This window comes from Erigeron canadensis, chromosome 4, assembly GCF_010389155.1.
Source record: "Erigeron canadensis isolate Cc75 chromosome 4, C_canadensis_v1, whole genome shotgun sequence".
NCBI lineage: Eukaryota > Viridiplantae > Streptophyta > Magnoliopsida > Asterales > Asteraceae > Erigeron > Erigeron canadensis.
This window is the reverse complement of record NC_057764.1, coordinates 13,401,150-13,416,182: the sequence shown is the minus strand read 5'-3', so window position 1 is coordinate 13,416,182 and position 15,033 is coordinate 13,401,150.

The following is a 15,033-nucleotide window of genomic DNA, read 5'->3' as shown; positions in this document are numbered from 1 at the left end:
GTCAAATCTATGTGGGCGAAATTTGGGTTGCAAAAGGTCATGATGAACGCTAGTGGTTTCTTTTTCTTTAAGTTTTCAGATGCAAAGGGGATGAAGGAAGTCCTTGATGGTGGTCCATGGTTAATTCGTAATATACCAATTTTCTTGAGGAAATGGAGCCCGACTGTTCAGCTAAAGAAAGAGGAGATAAAAGAGATTTATGTGTGGGTCAAGATCCATAATGTTCCAATTGCAGCTTATTCGGATGATGGCTTAAGCATGTTGGCTTCAAAACTAGGAACTCCAAAACAACTAGATACATATACGAGTTCTATGTGTACTGAAGCTTGGGGAAGGAGTAGTTATGCTCGTGCACTTATTGACATATCAGAAAATGATGCTTTTAAGGATGTTCTATCTATTGCGATTCCAGAATTGGATGGGGATGGCTTTACGAAGGAGACAATGAAGGTAGAGTATGAATGGAAACCACCTAGGTGCCCCCATTGCTGTGTGTTTGGACACCAAACAGATTCCTATCCTAAACAGGTTCCTGTTAAGCAAAAACAAGTTATTGATGAGGATGGATTCACCAAAGTGCAAGGAAAAAAGAAGAATAGAACTGGTTTTCCCATCAAACAGAAAACCAGAATGCAGTATAGACCGATTGTTAACATACCGGGGAAAAAGGATATACCGAGTACATCTGGAGCGGCTAAATCTTCCCAACCTACTGTCACGACAAGTAACTCGTATGAGGTGCTTAATGACGAGTATATTCAAGGTGACAGTAAGGCCTCTGAGCCAGGTAAAAATTTGACCAATAATACTTTTTATGTATCTATTGATTCGGAGGGGGATGAGGTGATTAATATTGTTGAAAATGAAACTGCCTCATTTATGTCATCGGGAGTTCATAATGGGAAACAAGTAACAGGGGCAAGCACTTCTGATCGAGGGGTTTTCAATGGGTAGTATAGCCTCATGGAATATTAGGGGGTTGAACCGCCCCCTGAAACAAAGTGAGGTTCGACAGGTAGTTAAGGATAATAATCTTAATGTTTGTGCAATATTGGAGTCGCATATGGATGTCTCACGGCAATTTATAGCTTGTAAGAAAATTTGTAGATCATGGGATTGGACGTCAAATGGGGGTTTATGTACTAAGGGTACTCGTATTATTCTTGGTTGGAATCCTGAGGTTGTTGATGCCATGGTGTTATCTCAGACTAACCAAGTCATGCATGTTCAATTAATGTTTAAAGTGGATAAAAAAGCCATGTTTTGTTCGTTCGTCTATATTGATAATGATTATAAGGATAGGAGGAGTCTGTGGCAGAATTTGGAAGTTCATAAAGTGTTTGTGCATGATCGATCGCCCATGGGTGATTCTTGGGGATTTCAACTCTTCTTTGAATTTAGAAGATACTTTTTCAGGGACGTTAACTATCAATATTGGTATGCGTGAGTTTAAAGAATGTATTGAAAGTATTGAAGTTTTTGATATTAATAGTGTAGGATTACATTACACGTGGGTTCAAAAGCCGAAGAAAGGAGTGGGAATTCTGAAAAAAATTGATCGTATCATGGGAAATACGCAGTTCACGGATCTTTTTCCATCTTCTTGCGCTATTTTTCAGCCGTATAGGGTTTCGGATCATTCACCGTGTGTTTTGAAGCTGCCATGTATTGCTAGAGCACGATCCAAGCCTTTCAAATTTGCAAATTTTTTGGTTGATAAAGTAGGTTTTCGAGACATTGTGGAAGTAGCTTGGGATATCAATGTACATGGGGTTAACCAATTTAGGGTGGTGAAAAAGTTGAAGAACCTCAAAGCTCCTTTACGTGGACTATTATTTAAACAAGGTAACCTTCATAAAAAAGTGGAATGCTTACGTAATGAACTAGATGATCTTCAAAAAGAAATAGACAAGGATCCGTTAAATGTTTTATTGCGTGAGAAGGAGAGTGATTGTCTTAAGCGGTTTCCTGAAGCTACACACGATGAGGAATCCTTTTTGAAGCAAAAATCTAAAGTGGAGTGGCTTGCTACTGGAGATTCTAATACCTCTTATTTTCATAACTCTCTTAAATGCAGGAACCATAGAGGTCGAATAGATGTGATTAAAGACTCCCAAGGTGTGGTTTGTGAAGGAAGCGATGTTCAGAATGCGTTGGTCAAGCATTATCAGAATTTTTTGGGGTGCGCGTACGAGGTTAATTCTCAACCATCTCCTGAATTATTCACTAACGTTTTGAATGAACATTCTGCTAGTAGTATGATTCGTGAGGTAACTGATGATGAAATAAAGACGGCTATGTTTTCTATTGGCGAAAACAAGGCATCGGGGCCTGATGGGTTTACTTCAGCATTTTTTAAGAATACATGGTCGATTGTTGGTAAAGATGTCTTACTTGCTGTCCACGATTTCTTTAGAAAGGGAAGTTATTGCAAGAAATTAATCATACATATATTGTCCTAGTTCCAAAGGTATCGACACCTTCTCCTATTAATGACTACCGACCTATTTCTTGTTGTGATGTGTTATATAAGTGCATTAGCAAGATATTGGCTGACCGTATTAAGGATAGTTTAAAGGAGGTGGTTGGAATCCATCAATCTGCATTTGTACCAGGTAGGAGAATTTCGGATAACATACTTCTTACGCAGGATATTATGCATAATTATCATAGAGATTCAGGTCCTCCACGATGTTCATTCAAAGTGGATATTCAAAAGGCTTATGATACGGTTGATTGGGGGTTTTTGCAAGCTGTTTTGTTGGGATTTGGATTTCACCGGATCATGGTCAATTGGATTATGAGTTGTGTGACATCTACGTCTTTCTCTATTAGTATTAATGGACAACTGCAAGGTTATTTTAAAGGGAAAAGAGGTCTTTGAAGTCTTGTTTCATCATACCAATTGTCTTCACCACGGGGCTCATCTACTTTATTCCTACAAGACAAAATAACCCGTACTTCATCCATTACAATATATCACTAAGGGAGAAAATGTTAGAAATCCAAAAATAGTGATAAATTGTAATTAAGATTGTGGACTTACTTGTTGTTAAATCATAGATATATGATAACTAAGGATGATGAGCTAAATATAAAGTTTAGCATGTGAAAGGACTTATAGTATAAATACTCCTCATTCCTTAGGCATCATAAATATACATGTACATATAACTATTTCAATAACAACCCTCATAATTTTTCTTACACCTCAGTCCGTCTCAAAACACACACACACATACTCTCTCTCAATACACACACTAAACACACCAAGAACACACACACTTACATCCGCCATTGTTGAGATCGAATCTAGAGCAGAAATCGTGTTATTACATGTGGTATCAGAGCAAAACATCACTTTGATATCGATCCATAACTGATTTTGATCTCAATTTCATCAAAAATCAAAATTCAAAAACCGTTTTTCATACCGTCCCCTGTTTCATCATTTTTCATCGTTTAAATCACATAAAATCACCAATTTTTGTTCAAATTTAGATTCCTTATAGCTTAAAACATAATCCTGCTAAGTTTCCGGTTCCAATTCGATCTAACTCTCGAGATTGAATTTGTGGATTTTGGCGCTCAAATTTTGGATTTTGATTCTGTTGTGTTTTTAGCTGAATTTTGTTTAAGGATTTGTTGCGGACGTGACAACAAACCTTTTGCAAGTAATTTCACGTTCTAACTCCAAGTAATTTGTAAGATATTGAAGTTTTAAAAAGTCATCAATGGAGTTTTTGAAAACTGATGTGTTGAAGAAGATGATCTCAGGACGATTCTCACTAGGACGATTTTCTGCAGATCGTCTCAGTGCTTGAATTTTCATTCGTTCATACTCTGTGTTTTGTGGCTTGTAGGACGATCTTTACAACATCGTTCTAGCAAGTGGTTGTGGTGTGAAGCATTGATTGTGGTTAACTAATCCGTAAGGATCGGTTTTGGTCAATTCAAAGTGGTTTACTTTGAAAATTAAGGCAGAAAACTAAGACGATCTTGCCAAGATCGTCTCAGTTACCTGACTCTAGGACAATCTTGCCCAAGATCGTCTCAGTGTCTGTTAAAAGTTGGTGTGTTTTGGTTGTTTAATTGAAGTTGTTGTGATTGGGAATCACACACTTCCTGGGTAACTGATCATTCGTGATTGGTTTTGCTCAAATTCATTCCTTCCAAAGTCATACTGAAACTCTGTCAAATTTTTCAAAAATTACTTAGAAAATTTCTCAGTAACCCAAGACGATCTTCATCTCAAGACCGTCTCATTTTCCTTACAAAATTCTAAGACGATCTTAAACAAGATCGTTTCATTTCCAAGTCTTTCATTTCTCAATTTTTCATTTTCAATTCCTTTAATCATTCAATCGTCTTGCCTTTCTTCTCAAATATAAAATGATCTTCCAGAAACGATCTTCACCTAGAACGATCTTCATCAAGATCGTTTCACTTCCTGATTTTTTTTAAAACTCTCATTTCAAGTTTCAAAACAAATCTCTTTCAAATGGCTTCTCGTGAAGCATTGGCATTGGGTTCCGATACAAGACCTCTAGTTCTCTACCGTGGTTCTTATGGACTATGGAAGAAAAGATTCATGGACTATGTGGAATGTCAACCGAATGGTCACCTACTTAAAGATTCCATTCTTAATGGACTTGCAGTTCATCGCCATCCCACTACCAGTGCAATACTCACTCTTGATCTTTTGAATGCTGAACAAAAAGATCGAACAGTTGCAGATAACAGAGCTAGATCATGCTTATACAAAGCACTACCAGATGAAATCTATGGATGTGTTGATTCTTATGATACAGCTAAGGAGATATGGGATGAGGTGGCAAGACAAATGGAAGGATCTGACTTGACTTCAACAATAAGATTGACAAATGTGTTGACTGAGTTTGACAACTTCAGCAAATTGCCAAATGAATCTCTAAAGGCTGTCTACTGTAGATTCTGCAATGTCATAAATGAACTTAGGAAGAACAATGTCAAGAAATCAGAGATTGAGTTAAACATCAAATTCATCAAAGCTCTTGGTCTTGAATGGGAAGATTTTGGAACACAGATTAAGCAACATCAAAATCTGGCCAAGTTCACCATCCATAATCTTCATGAATCCTTCAAACTCAATGAACATCAAGTTCTAAACAAAGCTTCATCAAACAAAATGCCAGAAGTTGTATCTTTTGATCCTTTGGCATTGATTGTTGAAAAGAAGGTTTCTGAAGCTCTTAAAAGGCAAATGGTGGTTGTTTCTTCATCTGATGAGGAGGGAGATGATATGATGGCTACAAGAGATGGTGTCTCAGATGAACTATATCAAGCTCTTGCCGCGGTAACTAAGCATTTCAAGAAAAAGTTCTACAAAGCAAGGCCTACAAATTACAATCTCCGCACTTTTTCAACAAGTGCATTTCCCGAGAAGGAACACTATCATTCCAAGAATTATGAACAAGGTGAATCAACTGGATCAAAGCATGTTGAAAAGAAAGAAGGCTGTGAGAAACAAGTTGTTGAGAAGGGTAAAGCATCCGACAAAAAGTGCTACAATTGTGGTATTCCTGGTCATTTTGCTATTGATTGCAAACAACCTTGTAAGCGGAACTATGAGTACTATAAGCAGAAGATGTTATTAGCCAAGCAAGTAGAAGCTGGTCATGCATTGCTTGCTGAAGATGACAAATGGCTATTGCTCTCAGATGATGAAGATGAAGATCTTTCTGCTAATGTTTGCTTTATGGCGAGGTTGGCCAAGAACAAAGCTTTTGAGGCTGAAAGCACTGATGATGAGTACCCTGATGATGAGGTAAATCTAAACTCTACTCTTTCATTAGTTAGAGATAAAGAGTCACTTAATTTAGCTCTATCTAACTTGACAACTCATATTAAGACTTCAGCCAACAAAAAATAAAATTTGCAAAATAGTATTTCATTATCTAAAAGTGAATTTTCAAAACTCCTTGAAGAATATTCAAAATTACTTTTTGATCATGATACTATTAACCAAGACTTTCAATCATATAAAGAAAGGATGTTGGTTAAAGAATGTGAGTTGAATGCCTCTCCTGATTCTAAGTTATTAGAAAAATGTCTTAATCTTGAAAAGACCATTCAAGATCTTGAAAAAGCCAATCAAGATCTTGAAATTCAAAAGACCAATGAATGGCTTCGGGAAAATGCTAGACAAATGGATGTTGATATTCTCAATAAGAAGCTTCAAGAAGCTAAACCAAACAACATTGAACTCGAAAGGAAGATTTCTGACTTAAATCATACTTGTTTTCTAAAAGGCGTTGAGATTGGAAATCTTGAAAAACAAGTTGAGGAATTTAAAAAGAATATACTTTTCTATCAAGAGAAGTTATATAAAGTTGAACAAAACCCTCTCTTGGATTTCACTGCCTATTTTAACAAGTCAAAAATTGCAAAAGATGATCTTCTTCTCGGTTTGGGATTTGAGAATATCACACCGTTGCAAAAAGCCAAGGATGAAATAGAACCTTTGTATGATGAAAAATTCCTTCGACTTGGTATGGTACAACAATTTATTCGTCCATTGGATAACGAATTTGAGACCGATGAAGTTGAGAAACCAAAAGATGAATTTTTGGTTAATTACGATGCTCTAAATGCTTCATACAAAACAAAAGAGTCTTCAATTTTTAAATTGGAAGAAATTGCATCGAATTTTCAAAACCAAGAATCTGTTAGTCCTTCAACTATACCTACTAAAATGTATATTCCATCAACATTTTTGGAAAAACAAATAGAAGGGTTACAACAAAAGGTGGATTCTCAACAAAAAGTCATTGATCATCTCAAGTCTCAAAATCAAAGTTCAGAAGATAAATTGATTGTTGTAGATACCAAGAAAGTTTGTGTGAATGTTTCTACTCAAACTGACCTAAATGCTTCAGTAGACCATTCTACCCAGACTACTTGTGTTTCATCTACAAATTCCTCCACTCAGACCTTGACTGTTCATGTCAAAATGCTGCTACTGTTATAGCTGATGATTATGTGCAATCTGATTTATCTAATGACGAACTTGTGCATAGTTTAGTTTTGATATGGTACTTCTATAAGTTTTTCACTTGTGATACTCTTGATGAGTTAGTTGTTCACCCTAAGCTTAGTGCTAGTATGGGTGTTGATACTTCTACTCAAATCTTTTGTGAGACCAAAGATGTGTCAGTTCAAGTCGACCAAGTTCCTGAGACTACCCATGATGTGAAGTTGAAAACTAAGATTCCTGAATTTTCAAAACTTTCTCCAGTGAAACTTTTCACAAAAGATGATTTTGATAAATTCATGGAGGGAGAATATGTTTTTGATTCTGAAACTGAGAAAAAGATTGAACCTACCAAAATCAAGGTTGAAATAAAAGAAGAATCTCAAAAACCATTTTCCAAAGTTCCAACTTCATATTATTCAAAAAAACGAGTTATTTCCAAACTCGTCAAGACTGAACCAAAGACCGTCACAAAAACCATTAAGTTAGAAACAAAGTGTTTTACCTCGGATAAGCATGTCAAAGCCAAACAAGTTGAGACCATTCCCAAAAACAAGTACAACAAAGTGAGACTTCTGAAAATCAATCCAAATGTTTCTTCGTCTAACTCTCAATCTAGTTCATTACCTAAAGTGTCTAAGTCTAGCTCAGTTTTGCTGACTAGGGATACTTCTAATGGTGCAACTAGGTATAGGGATAGATATGGCTGGTTTTCTCATGATAAACCTAAGAAACAAGAAGTTTCCATACCTCCAAAAGAGTCTAAAAAGATAAAAGTACTTCAAAACCCTCGTTCTAATCTTCTTAGTGTCAATTAACAGGTGGAAAGAGCATAAATAGTGATACTAAGTGGGTAGCTAAGTTGTTAGTACCTAAGTTCACTAATGTTGAGAAAAAGAAGAAAAGATAAAGGAGAACAACTGGTAGTAAGAAGAAGCATGTTTCTGTTGAGTCAAACAGTTTATCTTTTAAGTCCTCAGTGAAAAACAATGTTAATGGTGCCAAGGCTAGGCCTTGTGATGTTGTAAACAATGTTAATTCTTGTTCTCGTTTGTATGGTTTGAATGCTGGTAGACATGTTACTTTTAATTCATGTGTGAATGTTCGTACTTTTTATCCAAATGTGCTTATTGATAATGTGCTTCTTAATGCTCATGTTGATTCTAAAGAATGTTTGAATGCAATTCCTAAGTTATATACCCCGCCTGTGTTAACTAACCACAAAGAACCCGTCTTCAAGTGGGTACCTAAAGTCGGTTAAATTTCTTTGATTGCAGGAAATAACCATCTGTGTTTGGATACTCGATTCCGGGTGTTCAAAACACATGACTAGCAATAAAGCATTGCTCAAGAACTTTATCGAACGATTCATGGGAACTGTTCGATTTGGGAACAACAATTTCGCTCCTATCTTAGGTTATGGAGACTTGAACGCAATGGAATTGTCATCAAGAAAGTTCATTATGTTGAAGGATTAAGTCATAACTTGTTCAGTGTTGGACAATTTTGTGACAACAATCTTCAAGTTCTTTTTCGACAATCTCTTTGCAAAATCCAAACTCTAGATGGAGTTGACATTCTGTGTGGCGACCGCGATGATAACCTGTTTACTGTCAATCTTGATGATAACCAACCAACCGACAATATTTGTCTCATTTCGAAAGCTACATCAAAGAATTCTTGGTTGTGGCATAGAAGGCTTTTTCACCTAAATTTTCCAACCATCAATACTTTGGTCAACAAGCATCTTGTTGAAGGCTTGCCGGAGGACTATAAGTATGAGAGTGAGCATGTTTGTCCTTCTTGTGCTGTTGGGAAGATTAAACGAGCTTCTCATAAACCGAAGAAATCTCCAAATTCATTAGCACCTCTTCATTTGCTTCACATGGATCTTTGTGGGCCGATGAAAGTACAAAGTCGAAATGGGAAGAAATACATCTTGGTTATTGTTGATGATTATTCAAGATATACTTGGGTCAAGTTTCTTGCCTCCAAAGATGAAACAACTCATATTTTGATCGATTTCATCACTTCTACTCAAGTAAATCTTCAACTTGCAGTCCGTTACATCCGTTCGGATAACGGTACTGAGTTTAAGAATGTCGTATTTGATGAGTTTTGTAAATTCAAGGGCATTACTCACCAATTCTCTGCAGTTCGTACCCCACAACAAAACGGTGTCGTTGAAAGGAGAAATCAAACGCTAGTGGAAGCTGCAAGAACAATGCTTGCTTATTCCAAGTTGCCTTCCAATATGTGGGATAAAGCTGTTGACACTGCTTGTCACACTCAGAATCGGTCCATTGTCAATTAGCGTTTCGAGAAGACTCCTTATGAGGTTGTTAACAAATGCAAACCCAACATTAACTATTTTCATATCTTTGGGTGTGTTTGTTATACTTTGAATGATCGGGAGAATCTTGGAAAGTTCGAGAAGAAAGGTGATGAAGGTTACTTTGTTGGTTATTTCAAGAGATCGATTGCCTACCGAATCTACAATCGCCGAACAAATACAATTCAAGAAACAATGAATGTTTGGTTTGATGAGATGTTGGGCATGATCTTTGAACAAGAAAGTTTGATACCAACAAGTAATGATCCAAGTGCTTCAAGTACTTCATCAAGGACTTCTACTTTAGCATTTAAATTCAAGAAGTTTCCAACTCCAACAAGTGATGAATTAGATATTCTTTTTGAAGAATTCTGCAATTCTAAACCGATTCATGATGAAGAACCTCAAATCATCGTTGAACCAATTTAGACAAATAATCTAGTTCCCGACAACAATCATGAATCATCATCAAGTTCTTCTGAGCAAGGTGCTACATCTTCTAGTAGTAGTTCTTCATCCTCTTCTAATGATTCTTCTTCACCACCCTCTCCTAATATTTCTTCTAAAGTGGATGTTCAAGAACAACCTACCCAGTTTACTCAAACTACCAATCTGATAAACACACCAAATGTGTATGTGCCACTTGACTTCGATCATCCATCCTATGAGGAAGCTATTCTACCAAGCTATGATTCCATCTCTCAACAAAACTCAGGTTTTAATGATGATGAGGTAGATGTTCAACAACAAGATCCTCTTCCTCATGATCGCAAATGGTCACGTATGCTGAAAAATCATCCTACTGATCAAATTATTAGAGATCCACAAGCCGAAGTATCTACTCGTACTTCAGTAAACGAGTGTCTTGTTGCACTTTCTCTTAGCAATATCGAACCCAAAACTGTCTCTGAAGCTCTTCGTGATCCAGAGTGGGTTAAAGCTATGCAAGAAGAACTCGCTCATTTTGAAAGACTGAAAATATGGAGATTAGTTCCAAATCTAAGAAAAGATGAACCTATTGGAACAAAGTGGATTTTCAAGAACAAGAAGGATGAGAATGGAGTAGTAGTAAGGAACAAAGCTCGACTAGTTGCAAAGGGTTATTGCCAACAACCTGGTGTTGACTTCGACGAAACTTTTGCTCCAGTTGCAAGAATGGAAGCCATTTGGATTTTCTTAGCTTATGTCGCATTCCGAAACTTCACTGTGTTTCAAATGGATGTGAAGACAGCTTTCTTGAATGGTGAACTCAAAGAAGAAGTTTATGTTGAACAACCAGAAGGTTTTGTTGATTCTAAAAGGCCAAACCATGTCTACAGGTTAGACAAGGCTCTCTGCGGTCTTAAGCAAGCACCCCGCGCATGGTATGATTCTTTAACTACTTTCTTAATTAGAGGTCGCTTTACCAAAGGCACAATAGACCCTACCCTGTTCATTCGTAAACAAGGTATCAAGCTGCTCTAACAGATTTACATTTTCAAGCTGTGAAATGAATATTTCGTTATCTGAAGGGTACACCTAATTTAGGTCTCTGGTATCCAAGGGATACTGGATTCAATCTAACTGCCTATTCAGATGCAGATCATGCAGGTTGTAAGCTTGATCGCAAGAGCACTTCCGGTACTTTACAATTTTTAGGTGATAAAATTGTGAGTTGGTCTTCCAAGAAACAGAATTGTGTGTCACTATCAACAGCTGAAGCTGAATATGTGGCTGCGGCTAGTTGTTGTGCTCAAGTGTTGTGGATGAAGACGCAACTAACTGTTTATGGTCTGAAATATGATCATATCTCTATCTATTGTGACTCTCAAAGTGCCATTGCTATTGCAGTCAACTCAGTAAACCACTCTCGATCAAAGCATATTGATGTGAGATATCATTTTCTCAAAGATCATATTGAGAAAGGTGACATCGAGCTCTACTTTGTGGGCACTGACTATCAGCTTACAGATTTGTTCACCAAACCATTGGACGAAAAGAGGTTTAATTTTCTTATCTCCAAGCTTGGCATGTTAAATCTTGAACCTTAACTTATTTTGTTCTTGATACATTCTTGAAAAACAAAATACAAAATTTGAAAAGACAAAAATCAAATACAAAAATATAAAATTTTGAAAAATAACAAAAAGATTTTCTTTATTTTTTTCTTTTTAAAGAGGCTTACATATACTATGTATGTACCCGGGCTTCATAGTTTTATTTATATCTTAGAGGCTTACATATACTATGTATGTAACCCGTGCTTCGTTGTTTTATTTATTTCCAAAAGAGGCATTCATGATTTCTTTTGAAAACCCTAGGCAAAAATTATTTTTCCCATCAAAAGATTTTGTTACTCTCTATTGTTAAACAAAGTGTTTTTTCCAAAACTCTCAATTGTTGGTATGAGAAGCGAAGGATTGAACGCCTTTGTGTACTCCCTAGTTGTCTCATCTTGAACAATTGATTGAGTTAAATGTGTTTAAATGTTTTATTTTGCATCCAACTTGTTGATGTAAGATGCGAAGGATTGAACGCCTATGTGTTCTCCCTAGCAGTCTTACTATGAACATTGTTGTTGAAGCAAAACTTTGTGTTTCTTAAAATCTTGTTCACATTAGACTTTCAAATTTTTCTGTATAAATCACAACAAAGATTTTTTTTTTATTTCACAAATACCAATTTTTGCTCTACCTTTCTATGAAAAACATTTTGATATACCTTTGCATAGATTAAGGGGGAGTTTGTGATTTCAAAACTTTCAAAACTTCAAATGTGTTTTAAATCTTTTCATACGCACGTTTGATGTTTTTCAAAATGACTTTTCATCAATTGAAGTTCGGTGATTAGTGTGCACATGAGCGATTCGTTCACACCATGAACTTCATCATCGCCGATAAGTTCTAACCCCGGAGTATTCAATTCTTTCATTAGATAGTAAGGATATTTTGAGTGATGATGATTTCGTGCAAATAGGTTGGAGGGAGTAAAGTCAAAAAGTGAGAGGTTATGGTGATATGTTGTGAGAAAAGGGTTAAAAGAAATGATACCCTTCCCTAAATTTCTCAAATCGCCGGGTAAAACACATTTCTATCGGATGTCATTTGTTGATATCTTGATAAAGACTTCATGGACCCAGTGAAGCGATGCACATCTTTACCTAACCACTCAAGTGTTTCTTAACAAATACTTGTTTCATTTCTCACGGAGATTTTTCACATTTCTATTGACTCTTCATTTGGAAGATGTTGATATTGAAAAAGGAAGACATTCTGCTCCAGTCCCCGACTTCATTTGATCACATTTGTGTCTAGAACTATCGTGCTTGATCATTCATTTGATCATTTTCATTTTCTTAAGACACGTTCGAGTCATATCTTTGTGATATTTTTGCTTATCTATGTGATATAGCCGGAACATTTGTAGTGATATCTTAATTGATATTCCACGATGATCAAATGGAAATCCTACCAATGCTTATATCTTTTCCAAACATTGAACGTAGGTCTCATAATTGCATTTATGTGATTATCGAGTGAACGAGAAGTCTAATAATGACCTCGGATTTTACCTAAAAGTCTTTAAGAATAATAGATTGTGGTTATCAAACGCTTTGGCTGTACTAACCATGATTTATATTCTTTAGAGCAATCTAGTGGTCAAAAAGCCGCAGACATAACTATGTTAGAACATTGCTTTGTGCATGTCTCAATCATACATAGGAAATCCAAAAAATGTTATACATTTCTATCGGTCATTTCATTAATCCTTTTGATTTTTAAACATGTTAACGGATCATTCTTATCCGGTTTCTTTTCTCATCTCACAAACACAAAAACCACCAACACCACTCTATAACATTTGTATCAACAACTTCAACCTTACTTTTAGTTAACCTTAGGATTCTTTGGGTTGGGCTAATGGTTTGGGTTGATACGTTGATGGTTAATATTTCTCCATGTGTGTCTAGTTTTAGTTTGTCATATTTCTTGTGACATTTTCTCAATCAATGACTGCATAATGACATTGGTTCCCAACTTTGTCATTATGAGGGGGAGAAAACGATTATGATTGATTGAGAGAAAAATTTTGAGCAAATTTTGAGCTTGATTTGTGCAAACATGGAGTTAGTAAGAAGGCTGTAGTGTGTGTATGGAGGTTAGGGATGAAGATAAGAGAGAATATTTAGAGTTAAGGATGTATGGGATTAATGGAAGTTCAGTCAATTGAGCTCAGATTTTCACTTTTTCACTGGATTTTAGTCGACTGAGTTCTTGACTTGAAAAGGAAAATCAAGATGATTACAAAGATAAAAATGAGACACATAATGAGAGGATATTATCTCAAGATGGAACAAATGTTCAAAGATGCTCCAAAATGTTTATACTCATGAATTGAGGGAGAGCATGATCATTTCATAAGAGATTTATCCAAATTTCATTCAAATATTTACTCTCCATAGTGTTCAAGTTAAATATAACAAAGATCAAAGCTACGAAAAGTTGAAAATTGATTGGAAGATTCAAAACCAAGAAGTAAAGTTTCAAAAGAGTCTTCATCAACAGATTTCATTCAAGATCTTCAAGTTGTTCATTTACACTTGTTCAAAAATGTTGCTATGCATACATCAAGGGGGAGAGTACAAGTTTTTGATACTTTATTCCTAGAAAACAATTTTCACTCCAGAATCGAAGATTGAAGAACCAACGCCAAGTTTATACCTTTCGCATTTTCAAAAGACAACTCTGATTCTTGGTTCAACAATTTTCAAAGATTCAAGACACTCTTTATTCTCTGTTCAATTAAGAACATTGAGGATTACCTTATGTTTTAACTTCAAGAAGTCCAAGACCAAGATTGATTCAAGCTCTCCAAAAAGAAAGCTTTGAAGTCTTGTTTCATCATACCAATTGTCTTCAGCACCGGGCTCATCTACTTTATTCCTACAAGACAAATAACATGTACTTCATCCATTACAATATATCACTAAGGGGGAGAATGTTAGAAATCCAAAAATAGTGATAAATTGTAATTAAGATTGTGGACTTACTTGTTGTTAAATCATAGATATATGATAACTAACGATGAGGAGCTAAATATAAAGTTTAGCATGTGTAAGGACTTATAGTATAAATACTCCTCATTCCTTAGGCATCATATATATACATGTACATATAACTATTTCAATAACAACCCTCATAATTTTTCTTACACCTTAGTCCGTCTCAAAACACACACACACATACTCTCTCTCAATACACACACTAAACACACCAAGAACACACACACTTACATCCGCCATTGTTGAGATTAAATCTAGAGCAGAAATCGTGTTATTACAAGAGGTTTTTGCCTATATATTGAACAAATCCTATAGTAATGCTAGATCTTTCACAAAATTTAAGGACTAGATCAATTCATTACTGAAAAGCAAGCATTCTCAGCCATATATCTGAAATCTGAATATGTTTCCCACAAGAACATTGTATAAATTAAGTTCAGATTAAGGAAACCTTGCTACTTTGTGTCTACCAATATATCCCAAATTGTAATCACTGAACTAAGCAGTTATATTACGATTAAGCAGACTTAAAAACTAAGTATCCTCACTTCTAATTTTCTCACAACATTAACTTAAATCTCTTCATATTTTTGTCATTTTCAGATTTTCCACATTTATATGGTTTTTATGACACTAAGAACTCTTTTT